The following is a 22,886-nucleotide window of genomic DNA, read 5'->3' as shown; positions in this document are numbered from 1 at the left end:
TCACATATCATGATCTTATATTTTGAAACCCTAAAGATTTCATCAGACTATTAGAACTAATATTCTCAGAAAATTGCTAGATACAAATCCAACATACAAAATCAGTTTTATACGCTAAAAATGAACAATCTGAAAAGAAAATTAATAAAATCATTTGTTTATAATAATATCAAAAATAGGGCTGGGGTTATAGCTCAGTGGTAAAGCACTTACCTAGCATGTACGAGGCCCTGGGTTTGATCCTCAGCACCACATAAAAATAAATAAATAAAATAAAGGTATTATGTCCACCTACAACTAAAAAATAAATATTTAAAAATAATAATATCAAAAATGATAGAATACTTAGGAATAAACTTAAGAAACTCTTAGAATTAAGATAATTTTAAAAATTAAAAAAAACAAAAATAAGTAGTGCTGGTGAGGACATGGAGAAATAATAAATCTTGTGTAATGCTGTTAGAAATATAAATGATTCAGCTGTTAAGGAAAACAGTACATGTTTCCTCCAAAAGCTAAAATAGCCATATATATATACCATATGATCCAGTAATTTCACTACTGGATATGTATACAAAATTATTGAAAAGGGAATTTGAAGGATATTTGCACTTTCATGTTTAGTACAGTAAGTATTATTTTTTTATATTCCAGAGGTAAAAACAATCTACATGTCCATCTCCAGGTGAATGCATAGTGAAAATATGGCATACAGTATATACAGATTGCAATATTATTGTCTTAATAAAAGAAGGAAATTTTGCCATATTTGACAACATTGATGAACCTGAAAGACATACAAAGTGAAATTAGTCACTCATAGAAGGACAAATGCTATACCATTCCACCTATATGAGATATCTAAAGGCGTCTAAAGCTCTTAGAGGCAGAAAGCCGATGGTGTTTGCCAGAGATTGATTGGTGGCATGTGGGGGATCTTTGTGTTGCTTTTCCATAAGTGCATGCAAGGTGAGAAAGTTCTGGTGATCTGTTTATGACAAATGTGAATACAGTTAACAACTCTGTAGTTAAAGCTTTTTAAAGGGTAGACATCATGTGATTTTTCCACAATAAAAAAAATCAATCATCAAAGAAATAAAACTCAAAAATCATACTGTGTGGTGATTCTTATATAAAGTCACACAGTGGCAAAACTATAGTGATGGAAGTCAAAAGGTGATTGTCTTTTGTGGGGATTGAGTAATAACTGGAAGGCAACCTATGAAAACTTTCTTGCCCTGTGTAGTAATATTGTGGGCATATAAAACAGAAGTAATTAACTGAAACACATACAATCTTGTGTGTGTATGTGTATGTGTAAATTCTTCTTTAGAAAAAAATAGAAACAAAAAATGCTAAAAACTATTCATTAGAAGTAAAATATGTTCTATATCTTTGTTCTAGATGGGGGAAAATGAGCTTCTCAGCAAGAGGATACAAAGTTTCAGCTTTGCAAGATGAATATATTCTGGAGAGCAAATGTATTTCATGGTGACTATAGATAACAATATGGTTACTGTATATCTGAAATTTTATGATAAGGTAGAACATAAGTGCTTTACTGCACACACACACACACACACACTAAAATATATGAGTTGATAAACGTGCAAATTAGCTTGATTGTGGTATTTATTTTGTAATGTTTTAAAAAAAGAAGAAATAATAACAGTGAAAAATGCTTAAGACCCATCTACTAAGATAAAAGAAATATATGTCAAGTTGCAGGAAAACTTGGTGTAAGTTTAAAAAGACTGTATCATATTACACTAAGCACATGAATAAAAATGTGAGTGAGAAATGGGATTAAAATAAGTATGTTTATCCAAAAAGTTCATGATAAATATTCACATAAGTAAACACATATGGTTTATTTAGAAAAATAAGGAAATAGAATGAATCTTCAGCTAAAATTTATAAGACTAAAGCCAGTAGATTTTACATAAATGGCAAAACCTGATGTTAAAACTGAGAACGTAAAAACTAAGGCATAAAATGTTGAAAAGTCTAAATACCCTGCCCATGAAATTACTAAGAGTTTTTTAAAATGTCACACAGAAAACTATTGTTTCTTTCTTTTTTCCTTCTTTTTTAAAAAATATTTTTTAGTTGTACATGACACTAGAATGTATTTTGACATATTATACATACATGAAGCATAACTTCTTGTTCTTGTGGTTGTACATTATGTGGAATTACACTGGTCATGTACTCATATATGAACATAGGAATGTTATGTACAATTCATTCTACTGTCCTATCCTTATCCCCCTTCCCTTCCTTACATTACCCTTTGTCTAATCCAGTGAACTTCTTTCCTTTCCTCCCTGCCTTATTGTGTATTAGCATCCACATATCAGAGAGACCATGCAGCCTTTGTTTTTTTCCTTTCTTTTTTATTTGTTCTAATTAGTTATTCATGACAGTAGAATGCACTTTGACGCATAATACATAAATGGAGTATTATTTCTCATTCTTTTGGCTGAACATGATGTAGAATCACACTAGTCATGTGGTCATATGTACATAGGGTACTAATGTCTGATTCATTCTACTAATTTCTTACTCCCATACCTCCTTGCTTCCCTTCACTTCCCTCTAACTAATCTAAAGTAACTTATTCTTCCCTAGCTCCCACCCCCTTTATTGTAATAAGCATCTGATATCAGAGAAAACATCCAGACTTTTGTTTTGGGGATTTGGCATATTTTTGCTTGTTTTTTTTTTTTTTTTTTTTTAGGATTGTCTTACATTTACTGGAAAATGTCATAATTTCATTCTTTTTTATGACTGAGTAATATTCCACGTGTATACAACATTCTTTTTATTCATCCATCTGTTGAAGGTCACCAAAGTTGGTCCCACAACTTACCTATTGTGAATTGAGTTGTTATAAATATTGATGTGGCCATGTCACTATAGTATGTTAATTTTTTAAAGTCATTTAGGTGTATGCCAACTAGTGGGATAACTGGGTCTAATGGTGGTTCCACTCCAAGTTTTCTAAGGAATCTCTGCACTTCTTTCCAGAATGGTTGCTCCAATTTGCAGTCCTACCAGCAATGTATGAGTGTACCTTTCCTCCACATCCTCAACAACATTTATCGTTACTTATATTCTTGATAATTGCCATCCGACATGGGTAAAATGAAATTTTGATGTAGTTTTAATTTGCATTTCTCTAAATTGCTGGAGATCTTGAACATTTTTTCATATGTTTTTTTTAACCATTTATATTTACTCTTCTGTGAAATATCTGTTCAGTTCTTTTACCCATGTATTAATTGGGTTATTAGTTTTGCTATGGGTGTTAAGTTTCTTGAGTTCTTAAATATCCTAGAGATTAATGCTCTATCTGAGATAAAGGTGGCAAAAATTTTCTCCCATTTGTTAGGCTGTCTCTTCACATTCTTTATTGTTTCCTTTGCTGTGAAGAAGCTTTTTAATTTGATACTATCCCATTAGTTGATCCTTGATTTTACTTTTTGTGCTTTAGGAATCCCATTGAGGAATTTATTTCCTAACCTGATGAGATGGAGATTTGGGCCTACTTTTTCTTCTATTAGTCACTATGGATTTTCAGCTGAGTTCTACAAAACCTTCAAAGAAGAAACTATACCAATCCTCCTCAAAGTTTTCCATGAAACAGAAAAGGAAGGAACCCTTCCAAACTCATTCTATGAAGATAGAATCACCCTGATACCCAAACCATACAAAGACACATCAAGGAAAGAACACTTCAGACCAATATCCCTGATGAAAATAGATGCAAAAATTCTCAATAAAATTCTGGCAAATCATATACAAAACATATTAAAAAAATAGTGCACCATGATCCAGTGGGGTTCATCCCAGGGATGCAATATTGGTTCAAAATATAGAAATCAATAAACATAGTTCATCACATCAATAGACTTGAAGACAATAATCACATAATTGTCACAATAGATGCAGAAAAGGCATTTTACAAAATACAGCATACACTCTTGTTCAAAAGGCTAGAAAAACTAAGGATAGTAGGAACATTCCTCATTATTGTAAAAGCTATGCTTGTTAAACCCAAGACCATCATCATTCTAAGTAGAGAAAAATTGAAAGCATTCCCTCTAAAAACTGGCACAAGACAAGGATGTCCTCTTTCACCACTTTTATTCAATATAATCCTTTAAATTCTAGCTAGAGCAATTAGAAGATAGAAATTAAAAGGATATGAATTTGAAAATAAGAATTCAAATTATTCCTATTTGTTGATGACTTGATTTTATACTTAGAAGACTCAAAAAACTCCACCATAAAACTTCTAGAATCCAAAAATAAATTTCAAAATATAGCAAGATATAAAATTAACATCCATAAGTCAATTGTGCTCCTATATATCAGTGATGAATCAACTGAAAGAGAAATTAGGAAAACTATCTCATTCACATTAGCCTTGGAAACAAATAAAATATCTGGGAATCAATCTAACAAAAGAAGTGAAAGACCTCTACAATGAAAGCTACAGGACACTAAAGAAAGAAATTTAAGAAGACCTTAGTAGATGGAAAGATGTCCTATATACTTGGATAGGCATAATTAATATTGTCAAAATGGCCATACTTCCAAAAGTGCTATACATATTTAATGCAATTTTTTTTAAAAAATTCCAATGGCATGCTTCATAGAAATAGAAAAAGCAACCATGAAATTCATTTGGAAAAATAAGGCCCAGAATAACAAAAGAAATCCTTAGCTGGAATAGTGAAGCAGGCGGTATCACAATACCAGAACTTAAGTGAAGTCAGCCAATCCTAAAAAAACAAATTCTGAATGTTTTCTCTGATATTAGGAGGATGATTCATAATGGGGCTGGGAGGCAGAACAAGGTGGATTAGACCAACTCTAGATAGGGCAGAGGGCTGGGAGCCGGGAAGGAGGGGACAAGAGTGTAGAAAAGATGGTGGAATGAGATGAACATCATTACCCTAAGTACAGGTATGAAGACAGGAACCATGTGACTCTACTTTTTGTACAACCAGAGATATGAAAAATTGTGTTCTATATATGTAATATGAACTGTAATTCATTCTGCCATCATATATAACAAATTCGAATTTAAAAAAAAAAACTAAAAAAAAAAGTTATACTACAGAGCTATAGTTTCTTTTTTCTTTTGGTACTGCAAATTGTACCCAGGGGTACTCTACCACTGAGCTACGTCCCTTACCCTTTTTAGTTTTTTATTTTGAGATAGGGTCTTACTAAGTTGCCAAGGTTGGCCTCAAACTTTCAATCCTGCTGCCTCAGCCTCCTACATTATTAGGATTATAAGCCCACATGTGCTACTGCATCTGGTTTGAAATTATTTTCTGTTAAAATACAGTTATTTATGCATATATATTGCCCTCTTTCTTAAGTGTACGTAGAAGACTATTACAAAGATCCAAATACCAGACATAAACTCTCAACAATGATTATTTATAAACTTGTAAGTTTTATAATAAAAAATTCTTTCAAGCCTGCAACTAAAAACAATTAAAATATGTATTACAAACTACTTAGGAGAAAATTTTAAAAATATTGATACAGGGTTGATCATTGGGGAAGACATAACAAAGCAGAGTAGTAATATGGCCATTATAGAGAACATTATGGAGACTATTCAAAGAACAACCATATGACCCAGCTATGTCAATACTGGGTATATATCCAAAGTAAAGGAAATAAGCATACCAAAGTTACTTGCACTTCTATGTTTATTGTGGCAATATTTCACAATAGTCAAACTATGAAAAGAACCTACTGCTAATCAACTCTGAATGAATACATAAAATTTGATATATATGTGTTGTGGTTTAAATATTAGGTGTCTTCCAAAACTCACATGTGTGACTGTGCAAGAAAACTTGGGTATGTGAGTGTTAGCCTAATCAGTGCATTACTTCACTTGAATGGATTAACTGGGTGGTGACTCAGGCAGGTAGGGTGTGGCTAGAAGAGGTGGGTCACTGAGGGCAATCCTTTGGGTTATATATTTTGTTACTGGAGAATGGAGTTTTCTATCTCTGCTTCTTGGTGATCATGTCCTGGGTCATTTTGCTTTGATGTCCTGCATTACCTTGGGCTGTGAGGAATGGAGTCAGCCATCTATGTACTGAGACCTCTGAAACCATGAGTCTGAAAGTGAAATTTTCTTCCTCTGATTGGTTTTGTTGGGTCTTTTGGTCAAAAGAGCAAAAAAGAAAAAAAAAAAACAGCTGACTATAAAAACAAAATACAAAATGGGCTCTTGTTTAGACACAAAAAAGGCACAATAGAATGTTATTCTTCCATAAAAGGAATGGATCCTGTCATTTGCAGGAAAACAAATGGAATTTAAAGACATTACATTAAGCAAAGTAAGCTAGACACAAAGATAAAAATACCACATATTTTGTCTCATGAGGAATCTAAAAAAATGATCTTAATGAAGAATAGTGAATTCCAGAGTTCGGTGATATGATAGAGGGAATATCTGATAACTAGTACCAAAGTACAATTACTTAAAAGCAATAAGTTCTGGAGTTTTACAGTGTAGTGGTGTGGCTATAACTCAGAGTAACTTATATATTATGTGGAAAACTAGAACACAGAAGTTCAAAGGCTCCTGTTATGGTACAAATATGAGGTGTCCAACAAAAGCTCATGTGTGAGAAAATGCAAGAACATTTACAAGTGAAATGAATGGGTTATGAGAATCTTAACCTAATCAATACATTAATCCCCTGATAATAATTAATTGAGTGGTAAATGTAGGCAGGTATGGTGAGGCTAGAGGAGGTTTATCCTGAGTGTGTGCCTTTGGGATACATATTTTGTCTTATTGGGCAGAACTCACTCTCCCTCTCTCTCTCTCTCTCTCCCCCTCCTGATCATCATGTCCTGAGCTGATTTCCTCCTCCACTTCTTTTCTCCATGTTGTACCGCCTCACCTGTGTTCAGAACAATGGAGTCAGCCATCTACAGACTAAGATCTCTGAAACTTGCATCCCCCAATAAACTTTTCTCCTCCAAAATTGATCTTGTTAGGTCTTTGGATCACAGTGGTGAAAAAGCTGACTAAAACAACTCCAAATAAAGAAATTAGAAAAATGCTAAATTACCGTGATTTGATCATTACATATTATATAGATGTGCTGAAATATTACATTGTATTTTAAAAATGTTAATCAAAAAATAAAATCAATAAAATAAAATAGATAATATTTTAAAAAGCAAATCAAGAAAATTGTACTTGGGGGGTTTATATTATATTCTTTTATTTGCATGATTTATACCATGTAACTGTGATGTTATAAAAATTTATGAGATATCTATATTTATATATCTCCAAAGTGACCAAGATGGGATCTAGCTGCACAGATTGATCATGGTTTCATCCTGCATTATATATAGTCTGTCAATATTTAATTTTTCATTAAGCTATTCAAAACAAACACAAATTACATGCTCCCACAGATCTTTTTATGGATTAACTCTAATTTGAATCAAACATCAAAATTTTACAAAGAAGATTCTGAAGGAAAAAAGAAACAAATTTTACACACAAAAACACAATTGAAAACCTCCTCTGTCTCCTTATGGTATAAATTTTAAGCACAGTAGCTTTGGTTTAAAATCTCTTTCATTAATATAAGCCAAAGGATAAATCTATGATAAATATTTCTTATAATTTCAGTATTGTGAACACATCTTGTAAATTTTTTCTCAAAAGGATTGTAAGAATAGACATATACTTTAAATAAAGTATAGCAACATGGAAGCTTAAATAGCCATAAAGGAAAACACAGTTTTGAATAAAGGGAGTTGCTGAAGAATTTTATGTTCTGCAGCATGAAAAGTTGTTAACATTTTACTTTTCCAATATATTGCAATATTTTATGTATTATTAGGATGTGTTTTGATGTGCATTCTTACTTTCTCTTTTATGTGCTTTATTTCTCTCCAAATATTTACCCAGAGTAGTATAAAATATGATTATCTATTCCCTCTACCATTTCCTGTAAATACAAATCCTTTTTAAAAGAAAATAAATATATTTTCAAGTATCTAGTTTTGCAGACCCCAGCAGTTTTATTGAACAGAAAATGTTCATTAGTATGCACTGATATGAAGACTATCTTACGGACAATTCCCAGATTGTTCCCTCTTTCATAAACAGATTGTTGATGGTTGATGCATAATCCATCTGAGCATTGCAATAAAAGGAAAATATCACAAAATGTGTATAGGGCTTCCTAGTAATGTGTGCCAAAAGTTCCAATAGTCAGAAAGGCAATATTCACACTTGCACAGATACAACTATATTCATTAGTTAGATTTAACTGATACCATTTACAAAAAAATTGACTCATGTTTTCTAATGAATAGATGTGCTTTAAAATAGGTTTTTAAGATTTCATTTTTCTTGAGATTCTTTATTTAATTAAAGAAAAAATACTTTAGTTAATACTGAAATAGTACTATGGGTTTCAGAGTGTTTAGTTATTTTACCAGCACTAAAACATCCAGACAAAATGTAAGGAAATTCTGTTAATTATGCATACGTTTTACTATTTGATGCCAATCATCCAGATGTTCTAAATGTGTAGATATTTTGGCATGAAAAAAAGTGAAAAGAAACCCTGAAATTCTTGGCAGTTAATTCATTTATGTATTCATTTCATAAACATTTATTTTGCACTTATTTTATGAAATGTCCTATGTTAGGTGTTATAAAGGACATATAATTGTTCATGGATTAGCATCTGTCTTCAAAATCATTACTATTAGAAGGAATAAAATGTAACATGAAGACAGAATGGGTCTATGTATTAAGAGTTTACAATTTGTTATGAGCATGGCTGGATAAAAAAATACTTGTAAATTAATGAACAATGTAGTTTTTGATGGGAAATTAGTAAAAGTGAGTAATAGTTCTTATAAAATGATCAGGAATACAATAGAAAATATGTAGGAAAAGGAATATTATATACAAGAAAATACCAGTACACTCATGACTGATTTTAATCTGAGGGAATTAGTGAACACGGGGGGACCATTTAGAGGACCTTTGTGAATGTCTTTACTAAATCTCACCTAGAATGACAATATCTTAACAAGACAGGGATAGACATAAAAGAACTTTTATTGTTGGTCAGAAAATTTGGCATGAAATCAGTAAAATATTAATTTTATTTCTAATTAGTCACAGCCAGAGCACTTAAATTTTTTATAATAGAGTTTAATAAATGCTGGGGTAAAACTCAGAATTCCTTTTCTGCCATATGAGAATTCCTAGGGAGTCACCACTCTCTCACTCTCTTTGGAAATGCTGTGATTGGAGATGACTTAAGTACAAAGTATTATGTATTATAACTTTTTAATTTTCTCTTCATTCAAACTCAGTAATGGCTATTTCCATGAAACTAGAATTACTCTATTATGCCCATTTAAATATGTATTAGAAAATGTCTCAGAACACCAACTTCTCAATATTTATCTAAACTTATTACTAGGAATAGAAATACACAGCAACCTAAGTGACTCAAGTGTATATTATGTTTATTTTTTACATAAAGACATGTTTCACATGCTCTCATTTCCAGTGAGAACTCCTCTGATTTTAAGAAGTTAAAAACAGAGAGAGAGAGAGAGAGAGAGAGAGAGAGAGAGAGAGAGAGAGAGAGAGGAGCAGAAAGAGGGGAAGGAAGGAAGGAAGGAAGGAAGGAAGGAAGGAAGGAAGGAAGGGGAGAAAATCCCATATTTGAAAGAAAGAAAAATAATCTAATATAAAATGTACTGATTTTTCAAAATGACATGAAAGTTTGAAACTTTAGGCACTAAGTATCTCTGTGCTAAAATTCACTTTACTTATCTATAAAAATTAAAATAGTGGTTTTAAAGCACTCTACCACTGAGCCACAACCCCAGCCCCAAAATAGTGATATTTTTAAAACATGTTATGTGTATGTATCAAATGAGACAATTGTTGAACGATATATTTCAATGGCTGAGACACAGGACACATAGAAGCTATTATTAAAAACACTCATAAAGTATAATTTTTAGGTGGTCTTTATAGGTGAATATGAGTAGGATGAGAGAAAAGACATGGTAAGGAAGAAGTGACTGTTCAACTTATTTCTAGAAACCAGAAGTATATTTGTTAATAGAATTCAAAAGAATAACAGGAAATATTTCTGAAAATTGACAATTCATCTAGTGGTTGATTTATTAATGTTTATTAATTAATGCACTGTAAACCAAAATTGTGCTTACTCTTTAGATTTAGATACTTTCTCTAGATACCAACAATATGAAATATATATTATAATGCCCATATTGGAAATTATTAATAATATGATTTTACAATGAATGATCATGATATTTTTATATATATACAATTGGAAAAAATTACTTCTGGTATTGAAAAGTCCTAATAGAGATAAAAAATGAAACAAAGACAAAATGTATTTGTTTAAAATTGTATAAAATTGCTAGTGCTTGTAGCAAATACATATTTGAGTCCTTAGTTTAACCAGATGTTAATTCATAGTGACAAACGAACTTGAAGTACATATTAACATTTCAGAAATATATAGTTCCTTTAAATAAGACCTTTAAATATGATAAAATAAAATTTGTACTCAGGGATGGTGTGTGGCATACACTTGCCATTCCAGTGACTCGGGAGGCTGATGGAGGAGGATTGCAAATTCAAAAACCAGCCTTAGAAATTTAGCAAGGCTGTAAACAACAGAGAAGACCCTGTCTCTAAATAAAATATAAGATAGGGCTGGGGATGTAGCTCAGTGGTTAAGAGACCCTGAGTTCAATCCCTGGTACCAACAAAAGAGAAAAAAAATTAAATGAATAAATACATATAAAACAAAATTTGTAATTTTTCCAAATATGAAACTCATTTACTTATTTGTACTTCTTATGATAAGCATGGATTTTTGTTCCTGGTGATCATAGAACTCTGAATTTTTAAATCTTCATCCTATAAAATTTTCAGTATACCTTCCTGCTTTCAGCAGACATAATGCCAAGAAGAAATCTGATTGTGATAGTGATTAATAATGTGTTACTCTGCAGACTGTAAGTTTTATGATGAATTGCAGTTACAAATTTTCATTGCACTTTAATGGTTGATTTACTGATGTTTATAAAACGAAAGGTCAATTCAATAGTTGAATATAGTTGTAGTTGAATTGAAAGTGAATGAACACTTGTTAAAAAAGAAGGAAAGAATAAAGAAAATCTGACTGACAAGATCATAAAGTGGAACAGCTGGATATATGTCTAATTGCCCTATTTTCTTCCAAAGGCCATAAACTTTGTCTCATTTTTTAAATGCCAGAGTTGCAGTCTCCCATATAAATATATTCCTAATACACAGTATCAAACATAGGAAGTCAAAGCAGAATCTAAATAGAACTGAATGAATCTCTTCTCTAAACATTAGCTGCTGAAAAAGTTGGAGAAGAATGTGAATTCAAACATTCTCCAGGAATAAATACATTTTTTTGCTGTTAAATAATCTAGAGCACTCTGATTTTAAGTATCTACATTTTGACAACATTCAAATTTCATTTTACTCATAATATAGGAAGAAAGAGAAGATACTATTTGCAAAAACCTTAAAGTCTGTCTTTGTGTTTAGCATTTATTTATTCTTTCAACTTTCAGGTTTATTTTGCTTAAGAATTTTTGCTTTAGTATATGAAGGAATAAGAAGCCTTTTACAGTGCTAATACATACCTCTAGCGTTTCTCAAGTTAGTAAAGTTACTAATTTTCATTGAATTTATAAGTTAATTTATTGATGTTTATAAAAGACTGCAATTTCAATTACTCAATAATTATAATTATACTTTTATCTCCAGTTTCAGTGTCAGATTAAGACAGGTTATCCAAAATGTGGAAATTTTAATGGGAAGGTTTTAAGTAGCATGTTCTCTCACAATAGTTAACAATTCAACTCAGGAACATTTAATTATTTAAGGTAATATATTGGTGTTTTACTTTGCAATTTACTATTTCCGAGTCCATATTATCTGAAGTTTGTTGTTAACTTACAAATTTCTGTCTAGTAAGAAAGAAAATGCCAAAGGTCATGTTTTATTGCCCTATAGACAGTAATTTTGTTTCTAACTCATCCATAGTTTCAGAATCCACCTTTTTTTTGCCTTATATAGTCCCTGTTCTTCAGTATCCATGTTGAGCTAGCTTTACTGTCTTAAAGTTTCCACATAAAGTATAAATCTATTCTATATTTTAAGAAGAGTTGCAATTTTACTCTCTGAATATTATAAAATTTGAACATCCCTTATTTTGGAATGCTTGGGATGAGAAGTTTATTTTTAATTTCATGTTTTTTTCTCTTTTCTTTCTTTTGTAGTACTTGGAATTGAATCCAAGGCCTTGCACATGCTAGGTGAGTATTCTTTACTGAGCTGCATCCCCAGACTTTTTTATATGATTTTTGAAATAGAATCTTGCTAAGTTGTGCAGGCTGGCCTCAAGCTTTACCACCCAGTTAATGGATTAATGTATTGATTAGGTTAATATTCTTATAATCCAATCATTTTAACTGAAAATTCTTGATTTTCTCACACATGATTTTTTGGGAGATACCTCATATCTAAATCATAATAACATTAATCAAATAAAAATTAAAAAGCCTTTGATAAATAATACTAATAACAGCTTAGTTTTCCTGTAACTGAAGATGTCAATATTAGAGAAATAATGACTAACGTATTTATTTATGTGATAAGAAAATTTAATTTGTAGCTTGGGAGGCTGAGGCAGGAGGATTGCGAATTCAAAGCCAACCTCAGCAATTTAGCAAGGCCCTAAGCAACTCAGTGAGACTGTATCTCTAAATAAAATACAAAATAGGGCTGGATTCGACTTAGTGGTCGAGTGTCCCTGAGTTTAATTCCTGGTACCCTGCCTCCAAAAACAAAAAGAAAAAAAGAAAAGAAAAGAAAACTTAATTCTACTATATATGACATATATGTGTTTTTGGAAACATCAATGTCTTTTATCCAAATACAGTACTTGAGGCAATCATAAAGCTACTGGCACTCAAAAGTATCCCACACTTTCACACTTCAAAATTTCTTCCCCTTTAAAATATCAATCAATAAGAAAAATCAAACTTTATGTTGATCCCTTTTTAAAAAATGTAATGCTATAACAGAAGCAATGATGCCCCCATAAGTACAATTACCCCAGTTATGTTAGAAGAAGAAACAATTGATTTAAATAGAAAACTGATTATGATTGTTAAATTGCCAGTATATTTAATAATGGATGATATCAACAGGAAATCTTATAATATACAATGATCAATTGTTCCCTTGAGATATTTTTAAATGCCTTGGAGCACCTAATTCTATGCCAAGAATAGTGTAGTTTTTCACTAAGAAAAATTCATTATACCACTTTTCACTTCATCCTATGTGCTATTTTTAGTTTATTGTTTTATATTATCACTTAGTGAATTTAATTTGGGGGTCTATGAAGTTACTACCACCATTATCAGGATAAAGAAAAATTTCATCACATCCATAACAGCCAGTTATTTTTTGCTTTATTGTTATATACTTTACCCATCCCTAATTCCTCTCAATTATTAATTTCTTTTCAATTATGATAGTTTTGTTTTCCAGATTCATATAATTGAATTAGACTACATGTAATCTTTAGAAAGTTTTATTCATGTATATTTTTTGGGGGGAATGCTGGGGATGGAACTTAGGGGCACTAAACCACTGAGTCACATCCCCAGCCCTATTTTGTATTTGGAGCTTACTGAGTTGCTTAGTGCCTTGCTTTTGCTGAGACTGACTTTGAGCAGGCCTGTGCCACTGAACCCAGCTACATATAATCTTTTGAATTTGGCTGTTTTCTATTATCCTAACACTTCATAATTTACCCAAGTTGTATATTATTAGTTTATTCCCTTCTATTGCTGTGTAGTATTCCATCATTCAGTTGTATCATTGTTAGTTTTATCTATTTACCTCTTGAAGGTCATCTATATTTATTCAATTATGAACAAAACTATATATTCATTACTGTACATTACTTTCAGTAAACATAAGTTTTCACTTATCTAAGTAAAACCAACTAAGAGATGCCTTTCTGAGTAATACAGTAAGAATCTTTTGACTGTGTAAAAGAACTGTGTGGACTCTCTTGGTCTATCCAAACCCACCAAACAGCTGAGGAGGGTGTGCTGATGAATTCAAAAGGAGACCTCTGGAGACCAGCTTCAAAGAACTCTATCTACTTTATTATTGCATAGGCAAGCTCTTATGCATAATCTGTTACTGGGCAAAATCATTTGAGTGTCATATGATCCAATGAGCTAGGAACGTGGTTATGAGTGGTGACCAATGACCTAATAGGTCAGTGGCAGAAAAACAGGAGAAAAGAAACATGCTGAGCACACAAAGGAGGCCTTGTTACCATGGGAATAAGGCTGAGTGCAGTTAGTGTGCCAACTGCAATATCCAGGTTCAGTGTGATGCACCCTGGGAGTCCCCTGCATAGGCAACCTAGGCTGCTTTCCAACTCATTGGCCCAACAGAACTGTCAGCCCTTTTTTTTCTAAAGTAGTTGTGTAATTTTGGTCCTCCAGTAATATATGAAAGTTTTAGCCATTTTTATAAGTTATAATGTTCAATATCTTTTTACACCTATTTGCTATCTATATGTCATCTCTTTTTAATTTGAGAGGTAAGGTGCTTACTGATTATTGAACCCAGGTGCAATTAACCACTGAGTCACACCCACAGCCCTTTTTATTTTAGACAGGGTCTCACTATGTTGCTCTGGGCCTTGCTAACTTGCTGAGGCTGGCCTTGAACTTCCAATCCTCCTCTCTTAGCCTTTCTGAGTTGCTGAGATTACAATCATTTCCACCTTGCCTGGTTATATACCATCTTTGGTGATGCTTTAAAGTGCCATTTGAAATATTTTGCCATTTTAAAAAATTGATTTGTTTCTTTACAGTTTAGGTTTATGAATTTATTGTTTTCTGGATATAAGTCCTTTATCAGATATATGGTTGCCAAAACATTCCTTCTAATCACAGACAGACAGACAGACAGGCACACACACACACACACACACACACACACAAATAACTGTGTTTTTGGCAGAGAAAACTTTTTATGGTTTTAATTTTGATGAAGGCCAGTTTAGTTTTATGGAACATGTTTTTATTGTCATGTCTAAAAGCTCTTTGCCTAACCTTAGGTCACAGAGTTTATTTCCCCTATTTTTTTTTTCCTAAAAGACTTATTCTTTTATGTTTGCCTTTATATCTGTCAAAAATTCATATAGTTGTATTTATAACTCTCTATTTTTCATTGGTATTTATGTTTATCCCTTTGGACAAATCTTGATTAATATTGCTTTATAGTGTGTCTAAATTGGGTAGAATCATGCTTCAACAGTATTATTTTTCAAAAATATTTTTATATCCTAGTTTCTTTATTTTTTATGCATTTTAGAATATGCTTGTTGGTATCACAAAGTAATATTTATGGAGCACTGAAGGGAATTGCACTGAATCTAGGTCAATTTGAGGATACAATGTCTTTCCTATATTGAATCCTCAAATCTATGGTGAGAGATTTTTTTGTATGTTTTTCCATTTATTATGACTTTGATTTCCTTCATCACAATATTACAGTTTGGGGGATATAAAACTGCTATGTTCTGAATGTGTCCCACAAAATTCACATGTTGGAACTTAATTACCCATGCAAAAGTATTGGAAAATTAGGTCTTTTGAGAAGTGTTTAGGTTTGCCTTTGTGAATGGATTAATGATCTCATAAAAATGCTTGATGAGGAAGTTGGGTTACATTTTGCTTTCCAACCTTCTGTAAGAATACAGCATTCCTCTCCCACAGGGGATGCAACCTGCATAGCCCCATTATGAAAATAGACACTAGCTCCTCATTGTAGAACAAACTTGCCAGTGCCTTGATCTTAGACGTTCCAACCTACCAAACTTTGGGAAATGAATATCTTGTGCTTATAAATTACTCAGTCTGTGGTATTTTGTTATAATAGCACAGAACAGATTGAGAAATTGGAAATGATGTATAGGGTTGTTGCTATAACAATACCAAAAAATTGGAAGTAATTTCAGAACTGAGACATGAGTAGAAGTTAGAAAAATTTTTTAAGCAAATGCTGAAAAAAACTAGTATCACCATGAATGCAGTATTAAGGCAATTCTGGTGAAGGTACAGAAGAAATAATCTGGGAAATTCCTAGAAATTCTGTTCTGATACTAGGTGAGTAGACATGAACAGAATGTTAGTAGAAATATGGACTCTAAAGACCACTCTGAATTTTTTATTTTTAATTTTTTTTGCTCCAGGCTTTGAACACAGGGGTACTTAACCAATAAGCCACATGCCAGATCCCCAGCCCTTGTTAAATATTTTTTTTTTACTTAGTGAAAGGTTCTTGCTGAGTTGCTGAGGCTGACTTTGAACTCATGATCCTCCTGCCTCAGCTTCCTGAGCTGCTGGGATTACAGGCATGTGCCACCATATATAGCCTCAAATGAGGTCTTTTAAAAGAATAAAATTATATTTTGCAAACTGAGGGAAAGACCATCCTTGCTACAAAGTGGCAAAAAACTAGGTTGAACTATGTCCACGTCCTAGGAATTTGTGGAAGGCAGAATCTTAAGAGTGATGAACTAGAACATTTGGCAGAAGAAATCTCTAAGCAGCAAAGTGTTTGGAAAACTTCCTGGCTTTTCATAGGTGCAAACAGTAAAAATTGAGAATAAATGATTTTAAGGTGTATTTCATAAGTAATGGGGAAACAGAAAGTAAAGACTTACAAAATTTTCAGCATAGTCATGTGAAGAATTAAAAGCATGTTTAGGAGACAAAACACAAAACCAAACATCTGACCAAGGGACATTTTTTCCTTTTGTTTTTTAAAACTCAGAATAAATTTTTTTTGGAAATCTCTTCTGCCCACTACTCCTATACCTTCATAGGCTCCAAGGGGATCTTTTGATAGGGAGATTAGTGTAGCTAGAAGGAAACCAGATGTTATTCATCAACAAAATGGAAGAATTATCCCAAGGGATTTCAGAGAAATTCAACATTGCCACACCAATCCAAGGCTCAGAGTCCTAAGGTCTTGAGGGAACAATTTAAAGGGAGGTGTCTAAGTCATCCTTGGGATCCCAGGGCTTCCTTCCCAAAGTCACAACAGGTCTCTGTTCCCAACATTACAGCAGAAAGTTTCTCCCAACACCTCAGCTATGATTCATGGGATCCTGATTGTGGCTCAGACCATTGCTTTGCAGAGCACAAACAATTAACTTTTGTAACATCATTGTGGTGCTAACAATTCAATAACAGAGTGCATAAGCTGTGGAGGCATGGCTACCTCCACCTGGAGTTCAAAGGATAACTCAGAGGGCCTCAGGGACCAGAACAAACATATGAGAAGGGTGGGACAATTGCAGAGAGTTGCTATAAGGGAAATACCCAGAAGAAATGTGGAATTTAGCTGGGCCATTTCATACCCATTCCCTACCAGGTCAGTGATTAGAGGATATATGGTAGCATGGCTACTCTAGAGTCTAGACTTGTAGAGACACCAGGATAAAACTTCAGCCCAAGAAAGGCAGAAACACATGAATCCAACCTGTGAGATCTGTGGAGTGGGTTCTTTAAACAAAGCCATGAGGATGGTTTCCCTGGAGCCTTGGAGAACAGACTCCCCAACATGTCTGGAAGGCAGGAAATGCAATCAAAGATTATTCTCAAGCCTTAATATCTGTTGGGTTTAGGACTCACTTGGACATATTATACATTTCTTCTTGTCTATCTCTCCTTTTTGTAATAGAAATGTGTATTCCATGTCTGTATTACCAGCATGATTTGGAAACATAACTTTTTTTGATTTCACAGGTTCACAGTTGGAGGGCAATTTGCCTTAAAATGAAAATCACCTTTGAGTCTGACCCATATTTGATTTAGATGACATTAAGATGTGACTTTAGTGTTCAGTCTTTCAAGTTGATGTTGGAAGGACTTAAGATTTTTGGAACTATTGGGATGTAATAGATATATTCTGCATATGGGATGCTGTGATATGAAGGTACTACTTAAAGCTCCATCTGTGTCCTTGATGCCAATCTAATAATGATGACATAGTTTTAGAAAAGGAAAAAGGAGACAGACCACCCAAACTGGAGGAGGACCCCAGACACCTGCCTGCACGGTAGGCAGACCACAAGGCCCAGAGAGGGGGCACAGCCACCAGACTGTGTGGTGGACACACCACCCCAACTGGAGGAGAGGCCCAGCTGCCCGCCCGTGCAGTCACCTGACCAAGCTCTGAACAAATGTAAGGTCTCCCCAACACCCCCTACCTCATCAAACACCTTATGAGAAAAACTGATGGAACTCATCTTGGAAAATCCCACCAAGCCTTAAAACCCATCAAACAGTGGGCGTGGCTACCAATTGGTTCTGCAGAAGATGGGGCACCTGGTTTACATCTCAGAGAAAAAGAGTAGAGAGGCCACAGGTGGAAGCTCAAGTCCTCTCACACTGACTACCACCACCACCCTGAACCCAGAGACTCAAGCTAGGAATAGACAATGCCACCAAATGGAAGAAAAGAAAACAGTTCTGAGAGACATTTGTTTTTCTTTCTTTTTTTCTCTTCTCTCTCTCATTTCATCCATTCATCTAGTCTCCTCTACCTTTCCCTCTCTGGTCCTCACAACCTCAACATATGTGAAAACAAGAATTGTGCATGAAAAAGGTCTTTAACAACTGAACCACCAGAATAATATAATATAGAGGAATTGCATATGCCCCAACTCCCTGCCCCCTTATATTTCTTTTCTTTTTTCTCTTATTTTCTTTTTCCCACTCTCTTTTTTCTCTTTCTTTCCTTGTTCTTTGTTTTTCTCCTTCTTACTCCCTCTATCCCACTTGCAACCCTATAAATTTTACTATTTATAAGTATGGTAAACTTATAAATACAGACAGGATTTGAATCTATACATTCTTCCATAAATTACCCATGTATTGGTTAGAGCTTTCCAAAGTTACTAAGTTATATTAACCCCATACCCTCATTCCTTTCCCCCTAAACATAACATCCTACACCTGAAATTCAGTTTTCTTCAAGCTACCAGAAACGGTATGCCTTCCATGAAACTAATGACTATATTTGTAAATGATAATCAAAACCAACATTTGTAGACATAGAGTCTAGCAATAAATGTAGTAATAAGGAAAACGTGTGCTTAGATCATGTACTATTGATATTTGGAACTGTTAACATTGTCTTTCTCCACAAAAGGGAGACTTTGCAACTATACAAGAGCAGTATAAATACATAGGGGGAAAATCAATAACACAACAGTTTCACAAAGCATAAAGCAATGTGAGCAGTATGAAAAGACAAGGAAAGAAAGGACCCCAAGCAATGCAGGTCAACTCAACTTTAGAAGAGGTAATATCTGCAGCAGATGGAATGTCAGATAAAGAATTCAGAATATACATGCTTCAGATGATATGGAGTCTCAAGGAAGACATTAGACAGCAAAATCAGACAATGAAAGATCACTTTGATAATGAATTACATAAACAAATCCAAGAAGCAAAAGATCAAATATACAGGGAGATAGACCTTATAAAAAACAAACAAACAGAAATCCTAGAAATGCAGGAAGCAATAAACCAAATTAAAAACTCAAATGCGAGTACTACCAGCAGAGTAGAACACTTAGAAGATAGAACATCAGACAATGAAGACAAAGTCTTTCAACTTGAAAAGAACATAAACAGCTCAGTGAGACTGTTAAGAAACCATGAGCAGAACATCCAAGAAATATAGGATAACATAAAGAGACCAAACTTAAGAGTCATTGGGATACAGGAAGGTATAGAGGTCCAAAACAAAGGAATGCGCAATCTGTTCAATGAAATAATATGAGAAAACTTCCCAGACTTGAAGACTGAAAAAAAAATTCCAAATTCTAGAAGCCTACAGGATGCCAAATGTGCAAAATCATAAGAGATCCACACCAAGACACATTATAATGAAGATGCCCAACATACAGAATAAGGAGAGAATGTTAAAAGCTAAAAGAGAAAGGAAGCATATTACATTTAGGGGTAAACCAATCAGGATAAGAGCTGATCTTTCAACACAGACTCTGAAAGATAGAAGATCCTGGAACAACATACTTCAAATGCTGAAAGAAAATGGATTCCAACCAAGAATCATATATCCAGCGAAATGAAGCTTCATGATGGAAGATGAAATTAAAACCTTCCATGATAAACAAAAGTTAATAGAATTTGCAGCTAGAAAACCAGCTCTTCAAAACATGCTCGGCAAAACATTACAGGAAGAGGAAATGGAAAATAACAATGAAAACCAACAGCGGGAGGTAGTACAGTAAAGGTAAAAAATAATCAAAGAGGGAAAACAAATCATGTTGAGTAACGTAAATAAACAAATGTGTATGGAGGTACAAACCATATCTCAATAGTAACCCTAATTGTTAATGGCTTAAACTCACCAATCAAGAGATACAGGCTAGTAGAATGGATCAAAAAAAAAAAAAAGATCCAACAATATGCTGCTGACAGGAGACACAATTGATAGGAAAAGACATACATAGACTGAAGGTGAAAGGTTGGGAAAAATAATATCACTCATATGGACCTCGGAAACAAGCAGGAGTGTCCATACTCATATCAAATAAAATAGCATTCAAGCCAAAGTTAATCAAAAGGGATAAAGAAGAACACTACATACTGCTCAAGGGAACCATACACCAACAAGACATAACAATCATAAATATATATGCCCCAAACAATGGTGCAGATATGTTCATCAAACAAAGTCTTTTCAAGTTCAAGAGTCAAATAGACCACAATACAATAATTATGGGAGACTTCAACACACCTCTCTCACCACTGGACAGATCTTCCAAACAAAAGTTGAATAAAGAAACTATAGAACTCAATAATACAATTAATAACCTAGACTTAATTGACATATATAGAATATACCACCCAACATCATGCATTTACACTTTTTTCAAACCAGAACATGGATCCTTATCAAAAATAGACCATATATTATGTCACAGGACAACTCTTAGAAATTATAAAGGAGTAGAGATAATACCATGCATCCTATCTGATTATACTGGAATGAAACTGGAAATCAATGATAAAAGAAGGAAGGAAAAATCCTGCATCACTTGGAGAATGAACAATATGTTACTGAATGATCAATAGGTTACAGAAGACATCAAGGAGGAAAGTAAAAAATTCTTAGAGATAAATGAAAACACAGACACAACATATCAGAATCTATGGGACACAATGATAGCAGTTCTAAGAGGAAAATTCATTGCTTGGAGTTCATTCCTTAAAAAGAGAAAAAAACAACAAATAAATGATGTCACACTTCATCTCATAACCCTAGAAAAGTAAAAGCAAAACAACAGCAAAAGTAGTAAAAGGCAAGAAATAATTAAAATCAGAGCTGAAATCAATGAAATTGAAACAAAAGAAACAATTGAAAAAAATTGACAAAACTAAAAGTTATTTCTTTGAAAAAATAAATAAGATCGACAGACTCTTAGCCATGCTGATGAAGAGAAGAAGAGAGAGAACTGAAATTACTATCATATGGGATGAAAAAGGCAATATCACAATAGACACTACAGAAATACAGAAGATAATTAGAAATTATTTTGAATCCATATACTCCAATAAAATAGAAGATAGTGAAGGCATTGATAAATTGCTTAAGTCATATGATCTGCCCAGATTGAGTCAGGGGATACACACAACCTAAACAGACCAATATCAATTGAGGAAATAGAAGAAGCCATCAAAAGACTACCAACTAAGAAAAGCCCAGGACCTGATGGGTATACAGCAGAGTTTTACAAAAACTTTAAAGAGGAACTAATACCAATACTTTTCAAGCTATTTCAGGAAATAGAAAAAGAGGGAGTACTTCCAAATTCATTCTATGAGGCCAACATCACCCTGTTTCCTAAACCAGACAAAGACACTTCAAAGAAAGAAAACTACAGATCAATATCTCTAATGAACATAGATGCAAAAATCCTCAATAAAATTCTGGCGAATCGGATATAGACACATATCAAAAAGATCTTGCATGATGATCAAGTAGGATTCATCCCTGAGATGCAAGGATGGTTCAATATTCAGAAATCAATAAATGTTATTCACCACATCAATAGACTTAAAGATAAGAACGATATGATCATCTTGATAGATGCAGAAAAAGCATTTGACAAAGTACAGCATCCCTTTATGTTCAAAACACTAGAAAAAATAGGGATAACCGGAACATACCTCAATATTGTAAAAGCTATCTAAGCTAAGCCTCAGGCTAGCATCATTCTGAATGGAGAAAAATTGAAGGCATTCCCTCTAAAATCTGGAACAAGACAGGGATGCCCTCTCTCACCACTTCTGTTCAACATACTTCTCGAAACACTGGCCAGAGCAATTAGACAGACGAAAGAAATTAAAGGCATAAAAATAAGAAAAGAAGAACTTAAATTATCACTATTTGTGGATGACATGATCGTATACCTAGCAGACCCAAAAGGGTCTACCAGGAAACTACTAGAGCTAATAAATGAATTCAGCAAAGTGGCAGGATATAAAATCAACACGCATAAATCAAAGGCATTCCTGTATATCAGCGACAAATCTTCTGAAATGGAAATGAGGACAACCACCCCATTCACAATATCCTCAATAAAAAATAAAATACTTGGGAATCAACCTAACAAAAGAGGTGA

The 22,886-nt window shown here is 33.4% G+C and overlaps 1 non-coding gene across 1 annotated transcript; it reads right to left on the bottom strand.

The window, feature by feature from the left end:
• Positions 1 to 16,988: 16,988 nt before the first annotated feature.
• LOC124081632 (small nucleolar RNA SNORD75) lies at positions 16,989 to 17,051 on the bottom strand. The gene has a single exon (XR_006848092.1). It is a non-coding gene; the product is annotated as a small nucleolar RNA SNORD75 (small nucleolar RNA).
• Between the last annotated feature and the right edge of the window lie 5,835 nt (positions 17,052 to 22,886).

Source organism: Marmota monax, unplaced genomic scaffold (genome assembly GCF_021218885.2).
Source record: "Marmota monax isolate L192 unplaced genomic scaffold, Marmota_monax_Labrador192_F-V1.1 WCK01_AAM20220418_F8-fsc00067, whole genome shotgun sequence".
In the NCBI taxonomy this organism is placed as follows: domain Eukaryota; kingdom Metazoa; phylum Chordata; class Mammalia; order Rodentia; family Sciuridae; genus Marmota; species Marmota monax.
Note: the sequence above shows the minus strand (reverse complement) of the source record. Positions and strands in the feature narration are given on the sequence as shown.